The sequence below is a fragment of the Hyperolius riggenbachi genome, chromosome 11 (assembly GCF_040937935.1).
Source record: "Hyperolius riggenbachi isolate aHypRig1 chromosome 11, aHypRig1.pri, whole genome shotgun sequence".
Taxonomy (NCBI): Eukaryota; Metazoa; Chordata; class Amphibia; order Anura; family Hyperoliidae; genus Hyperolius; species Hyperolius riggenbachi.
In genome coordinates, this window is record NC_090656.1 from 256,005,415 (window position 1) to 256,011,860 (window position 6,446).

The following is a 6,446-nucleotide window of genomic DNA, read 5'->3' on the forward strand; positions in this document are numbered from 1 at the left end:
AGAGGGTGGGAGGTAAGGGGTTAATTTTAAATGTAATGGTGGGTCTTTTATTAAAAAAAATGAATGTAGGTGTAATTTTACTATTTGGCCACAAGATGTCCTTGCGCATTATTTTCCCATTAGCGTACTATAAGTACGGTAAACGGGGAGTAATGCGTGGACTTGCTACTCTGGTAGTTGCAATGACGCAGGCATCTCATTGATGCCGGCGATCATTGACACGGGGATTTAGATTAATGAATGGAAACTGCATTCCTATTAATTTATCTCACCACTAACGGGCAGCGGCGAGTACCCGCATGGGAGTGAGCGACTGCCATCCAAAGCCATTGACGAAGCTCCCTGGGCAGGTGCTGAAGTCCTGTGGGACATAGATATACTGTCGCTAACCACATAAATGGTTAATGTATTAGAGAACAAAAATGGGATTTTGAGTATTGTCACACTTTAACCTTTTGGGGACCGACATAGTTTGAATCTACGTCCAGCAGGTGGTGCTGCCGCCCTGACTGAACGTTGATTTAACGTCCGCGCTAACGAACCATCTCAATGCAATCGTGTGCACCGGGGAGGGGAGATTAAGCTGTCATATGACAGCTGACATCTCCCCTCAGTGATCAGCAGCCATCGCGTATGGCTGCTGATCACTATGATCGCCGGCGGATCAAAGTGATCACTTACAGAGCTGCGGCGGTAGGGGGGAAAGAAGGGGATCCACTCACCTTCGTGCCGTTCCCCCGACGATCGGCGCTCCCCTCCGCTTTGGCTGGCATCCCTGCTGGATTTATGCTAAGTGCCGTGTCCCGGCTTGATGATGTCATCAAGCCGCGACCTGGGACTTGGCGTCAGTATGAGCCGGGAAGCCAGCGAGAGTGGAGGTGTCTACAGCTGCTCGTCGCTGGAGCCTGGGAGGTGAGTAAAAGCTGCCATCAATACGGGGGGCACCTGGCCACCCAGGGGGGACCATACCATAGTGCCCACGGTAGGGATCCGGCTGCTTGACCCCCCGAAAACACGCCACCCCCCTCCATGTAAAATGCTGGTCCTTAAGGGGTGGTAGGCAGCTGGTCCCGAAGGGGTTAAAGCACCTGATTAATAACATTTATTTATTTTTACACTTTTTAGAACCAAGAACTGTAAATTATCTGCAAGCCACTAATCTGACTGTAAATAGTGCATACTTATACTGGAGCAGACCGGAGGAGTATCAGAGCGCCTACAGCTACAGAGTGCTGACCAATGTCACCTCATCATCATCCACACTGATAAATGACACAACAGTAACCAGCGAATCAGCTACGGTAATGGGTCTGACCCCAGGAGAGACGTATATCTTCACCGTATATACAGTCGCTGCTGATGGGGTCACTGAATCAGATCCGGTATCTATAGTTACCTGCACAGGTGAGAGCATCTGCCATCCTGCATACACAATACAACTTCTGAGTAGACAGGCACTTGTAAAATAGTCTTGTGATTATTAGTGATGTAACGAACATCAAATTTTGTGTTTGTGAATTCAAATGTTCACAAACCGGCCATTTGCAGTGGGCTGCGCAGACTTTAGCTGTTATCAGTAAAGCCCCCTTACGTTCTAGAAACACCAAATTTGCAAAAACATTTTTCAAAAAGACCTTATAGTTTTTTAGCAAATCGATGATAAAGTTGAAGGAAAAAAGTAGCAAAGTGAATGTGGTAAAATGACAGTGTATTAATTTGGCATTTCTTTATATTTTTGGTTCAGAGTGTGAAAAATATAAAAAAAAATGTGGGGTCCCCCCTCCTGAGCCTTTTTAACCCCTTGTCTCCATGCAGGCTGGGATAGCCAGAATGAGGAGCCTTGGCCGCGTGGGGCTCTGCACCCTGAGCCAAGCTTTCCCTTTACCCCTGAGCCCTTGTGCAATCCATGGACAAGGGGCTCTTGCCCACCTCTGGTGCCCTAGGAGGAGGTGGGGATCAATGACGCCCTGTTGGGTTCATGGTGGCATCTTGGAGTCCCTTTTAAGCAAGGGAACCCCAGATACCAGCCCCCTCCCCAGGAGAAATGAGTATAGAGGTACAAAGTACCCTTTACCCAATCCCTCAAAGAGTTAAATAAAATAAAAACGTAAAGTCCTTTATTATTCTTAATTAACCATAAATACTTACCTTTACATTGTTCTTATGCCAAAATCCTCGGAAATTATCCCACTCCAATATCCTCTATCTTGCAACCTTCATTGAAGATCTCTGCCACACACCGCCACTCCCTGCTCAGTTCTAGCTATATTAAAGGACAACTGTAGTGAGAAAAATATGGAGGCTGCCATACTTCTTTTCTTTTAAACAATACCAGTTGCCTGGCAGCCTTGCTGATCTATTTGACTGGCAGCCCTGCGGATCTATTTCTGAAAAACACCAGAAACTAGCATGCAGCTAATTTTGTCAGATCTGACAATAATGTCAGAAACACCCGATATGCTGCATGCTTGTTCAGGGGCTGTGGCTAAAAGTATAAGAGGATCAACAGGATAGCGAGGCAACTGGTATTGCTTAAAATAGAATAAATATGGCAGCATCCATATACCTCTTTCTTCACTTGTCCTTTAAGTGTAGCTAGAGCAAAAAGCATCTTTGAATTTGGCTCCATGGCTCCCCTTTGGTCTATTAGGAGATCCGGTATGCTTAGTATAGCTAGATCTCTGCCCCTGCGGGGCTCCCGCTCTCCTCCCTGCCCACCGCACCTATTGCACCCACTCACACTGGCACCCTGGAGCACCCATAGCACCCTGATATCGATTTTCTTAATAACTATACAGTATTTTTGAAAAAAATATTTCCCTCTTGTTCCCACTGTCCTTCTTAACATACCCTGCAAATGTGATGTTTCTAGCATGTACAGGGTCTTTGCTATTAACCGCTAGTTGGTGGCCAGTAAATTTAATGTAGAAAATGTAAACGTAAATTTTTATACAAAAAAAATTGTGTTAAATGCGAATGGCGAGCAGCCCAAATTCACCAGGATCTGTCTGCCGGCTAACTGTTTGGGCTATCTCTAGTGATTATTGTGTTTCAGTTCCAGGACAAGCTGCTGCCATCACGGTGAGCAGTTACCAGTCGGTGAATTCTCTGGTGGCGAGCTGGGCGGCTCCAGCAGGAAATGTGGATTATTATAACATTTCTATCACAGGAGATGTGAATAACACAATACAGACAAACACGACATCAGTGACGTTCTCAGGATTGTCCCCGGGCAGAGAATATACAGTCACTGTGCAGACAGTCAGCGGGAGCTGCAGCAATACAGCCTCTCCGGTGACAGAGGCCACATGTGAGTAGGATCAGAGTCATGTGACTTATCCTGATAAAGTTCTATCTTAAAGAGGACCTGAACTCAGAACTTCCTCTCTGCTCTAAAAGATAAGCAACAGCATAATCACCTTTAAAGAAAAAAACAACTCTTTTTTTAAACCCGACAAGCCTGCAGTAAATCTGCAATGTGTCTACTTCCTGCTTTCATGGAAGCAGACCACAGGGTAAACACAGGGTAAGTTAATACCCTGTGTTTACAAATTAGCTGCTCTGCGGTGGCAGAGGAGATTCCTGAGCTGACACAGTTGAGATTGAATTACAGTTGTGATTAGTCACAGATGAGGTGGAATTAGGCTAACATCTCTAAATACATACATTGTGCATTTCTCTGTGTCCTGTGCAAGAGTTAAAGAAGCACTATGGCGAATTTTTTTTTTAATTTTAAATATGTGCAAACATAGACAAATAAGAAGTAGGTTTTCTTCCAGAGTAAAATTACTTTCTCCTATGTTGCTGTCACTTAGGCCTCTTTCACAGTGGGACGTTGCGCTTGATGCGACGTGAAAGTCGCACAACGTGCCCCTAACGCAGCGCATGTAGGTTATGAAATTGGACGTTATTTTGCACTGCATTATGTGTCCTTTGGTGCGCCGTTTTCGTTGCATACTGATGGAACGAAAACGGCGCATGCGTTACATTTAAAAAAAACAAACATTACTGGGCATGTGCAACACACATAACGCAGCAAATGTATTGCTAAACACACAGCATGCAGCACTTCCTAAATATTGCTACACGTTACACACAACGCAACGTGTGCACTGTGAATGTCGCACAGACTTTGTACTGCTGGGCGTTAGTCTAGTTATAATTTTTTATAACGTGCGACTTTAAGTCCCAATGTGAAAGAGGCCTTACAGTAGGTAGTAGAAATCTGACAGAATGACAGGTTTTGGACTAGTCCATCTCTTCAAAGGGGATTCTTATCAAGGCTTTTATTCTTTATAAAGATATTCCCTAAAGATGGGCATACATGGTACAATTTTTTCATCCAATCTTACCAATTCTATGTAGTATAAGATAACTGCCTAAATTATCCTTTCAGTATATTCACTTAATTTACCCTTATACTACATGGAAATGGTAAGATTGTATGAAAAAATTGTACCATGTATGGCCACCATTAAAATAATTTATACAATGATGCTGGCCAGCTTCCCTGCTCACTACACAGTTTTTTGGCAGTTGGACAGAGCAACTGCCATTCACTAAGTGCTTTTGAAAATAAATAAATCCCTGAGAATCACCCCATGAAGAGATGGACTAGTCCAAAACCTGTTGCTTCTGTCAGATTTCTACTATCTACTGTAAGTGACAGAAAAGTAATTTATAGCTAATTTTACTTTGGAAAAAACGTACTTCTTATTAGTTCATGTTTGCACATATTTTACATTTTACAACTTTTCGCCATATTGCCCCTTTAAGGATCCCCTTTAATACCACTGTATATTGCCCTGGATAAGCCAATAATTTTGGGGCTAAACATGCAGAAGTGGGTGTCGGCTTATCCGCCAGTGACAGCCTACGTGTATGGCCCACCTATGCAGCATAGGCATTGGATGCATAGCAGTAACCATAGCTACCTCTCCTGTGGTATGTAGATCTGTATTTTGGTGTGCAGCCTAATATCTACTTCAGCACGTTGCGATCCGCCACAGGGTCACTCTAACTTCTGTTGTTTAGCATAACTTTATAATCCTCTTATTCTTTTTGGCAGACCCCTCCCCACCAGGAAACATCACTTTTGACACTGTTGGTAGCGACAGGATCAGCTTATCTTGGGGAGATCCAGGAAACATGAACGGTGTGATAAGGACATACGGTGTAGCCTTTGGGAGTTTGTCTGTGATAAATAACGCCATTGTTCAGACCATTCTGGATTCTGTTAGCTCTTACTTCAGCTGGACTACATCAGATAATACAAGTGTCACCCTTCAGAATCTGACATCCGGGACCAATTACACCATTGTCGTGGTGACAGTCGGAGTCCGGGGGTACTGGAGCATGCCTGTGAGCAGAAATGTCTTCACAAGTAAGTCTGTTTTGTATTTATACTTTCTTTGTGCCTTATTTTCCTTGTGAAAGGAGATCCAATTGTACCTGCCCATACTTCTGTATCATTCTGACATGTTTTACTCCTAAAATTAACCACTTACCCAACACAGGTTATTTCCCCTTAAAAAACACAGCAATTTTCACAAATCAAGCTCCTCCCATTCATTTGCCAATAACTTTATCACTACTTAACAGGCCAAATTGATTTATATATTGTTTTTTGCAGGACAAACTAGGCTTTCTTTGGGTAGTACTTTTTGTTAAGAAATATTTTTTTTTCCTCTATGTATTTTAAAGGTAATTAGGAAAAAAATGTAAAAGTAATTAATTCTCAGTTTTCAGACATTATAGTTTAAAAATGAAAAAGTGGTACTAGGGTTACAACCCACCCACACATTGTATTTACCCATTTGTCCCAGTTAACGTTTAAATGATGTCCATAGTGCAGCGTATGGTGACAATATTTTATTTGGAAATAAAGGTGTATTTTCCGTCATTTAGCTGCTAATTGATAAGTTTGGCTTTACCAACCAATATTATCAGATTGTTTTGGAAGCGTAATAAACTGTAAACATGGCAGAAAAGTTCCTGCTGTATCCAGGAGGAAAGCAAATAACTTTATCTCCTTTTTCTCATAATTACTTAATTAGGAGTCAATCTGATCATTTGTCCTGCATCAGGCAATGATATCACTGAGCTTCAGTGAGGTGTAAATATGCAGTCAAATGACATCAGAACAGTCTTATAGTGTTGCATATTAATCTTTTACTGTGTTTAATACATTAGAGCAGAAATTTGATTGTGTAGTCACACTTTAAAGCACCTGATTAATAACAGTTTATTTATTTTTACACATTTTAGAACCAAGAACTGTAAATAATCTGCAAGCCACTAATCTGACTGTAAATAGTGCGTTCTTATACTGGAGTAGACCAGACGAGTATCAGAGCGCCTACAGCTACAGAGTGCTGACCAATGTCACCTCCTCATCCTCCACACTGATAAATGACACAACAGTGACTAGCGAATCAGCTACAGTA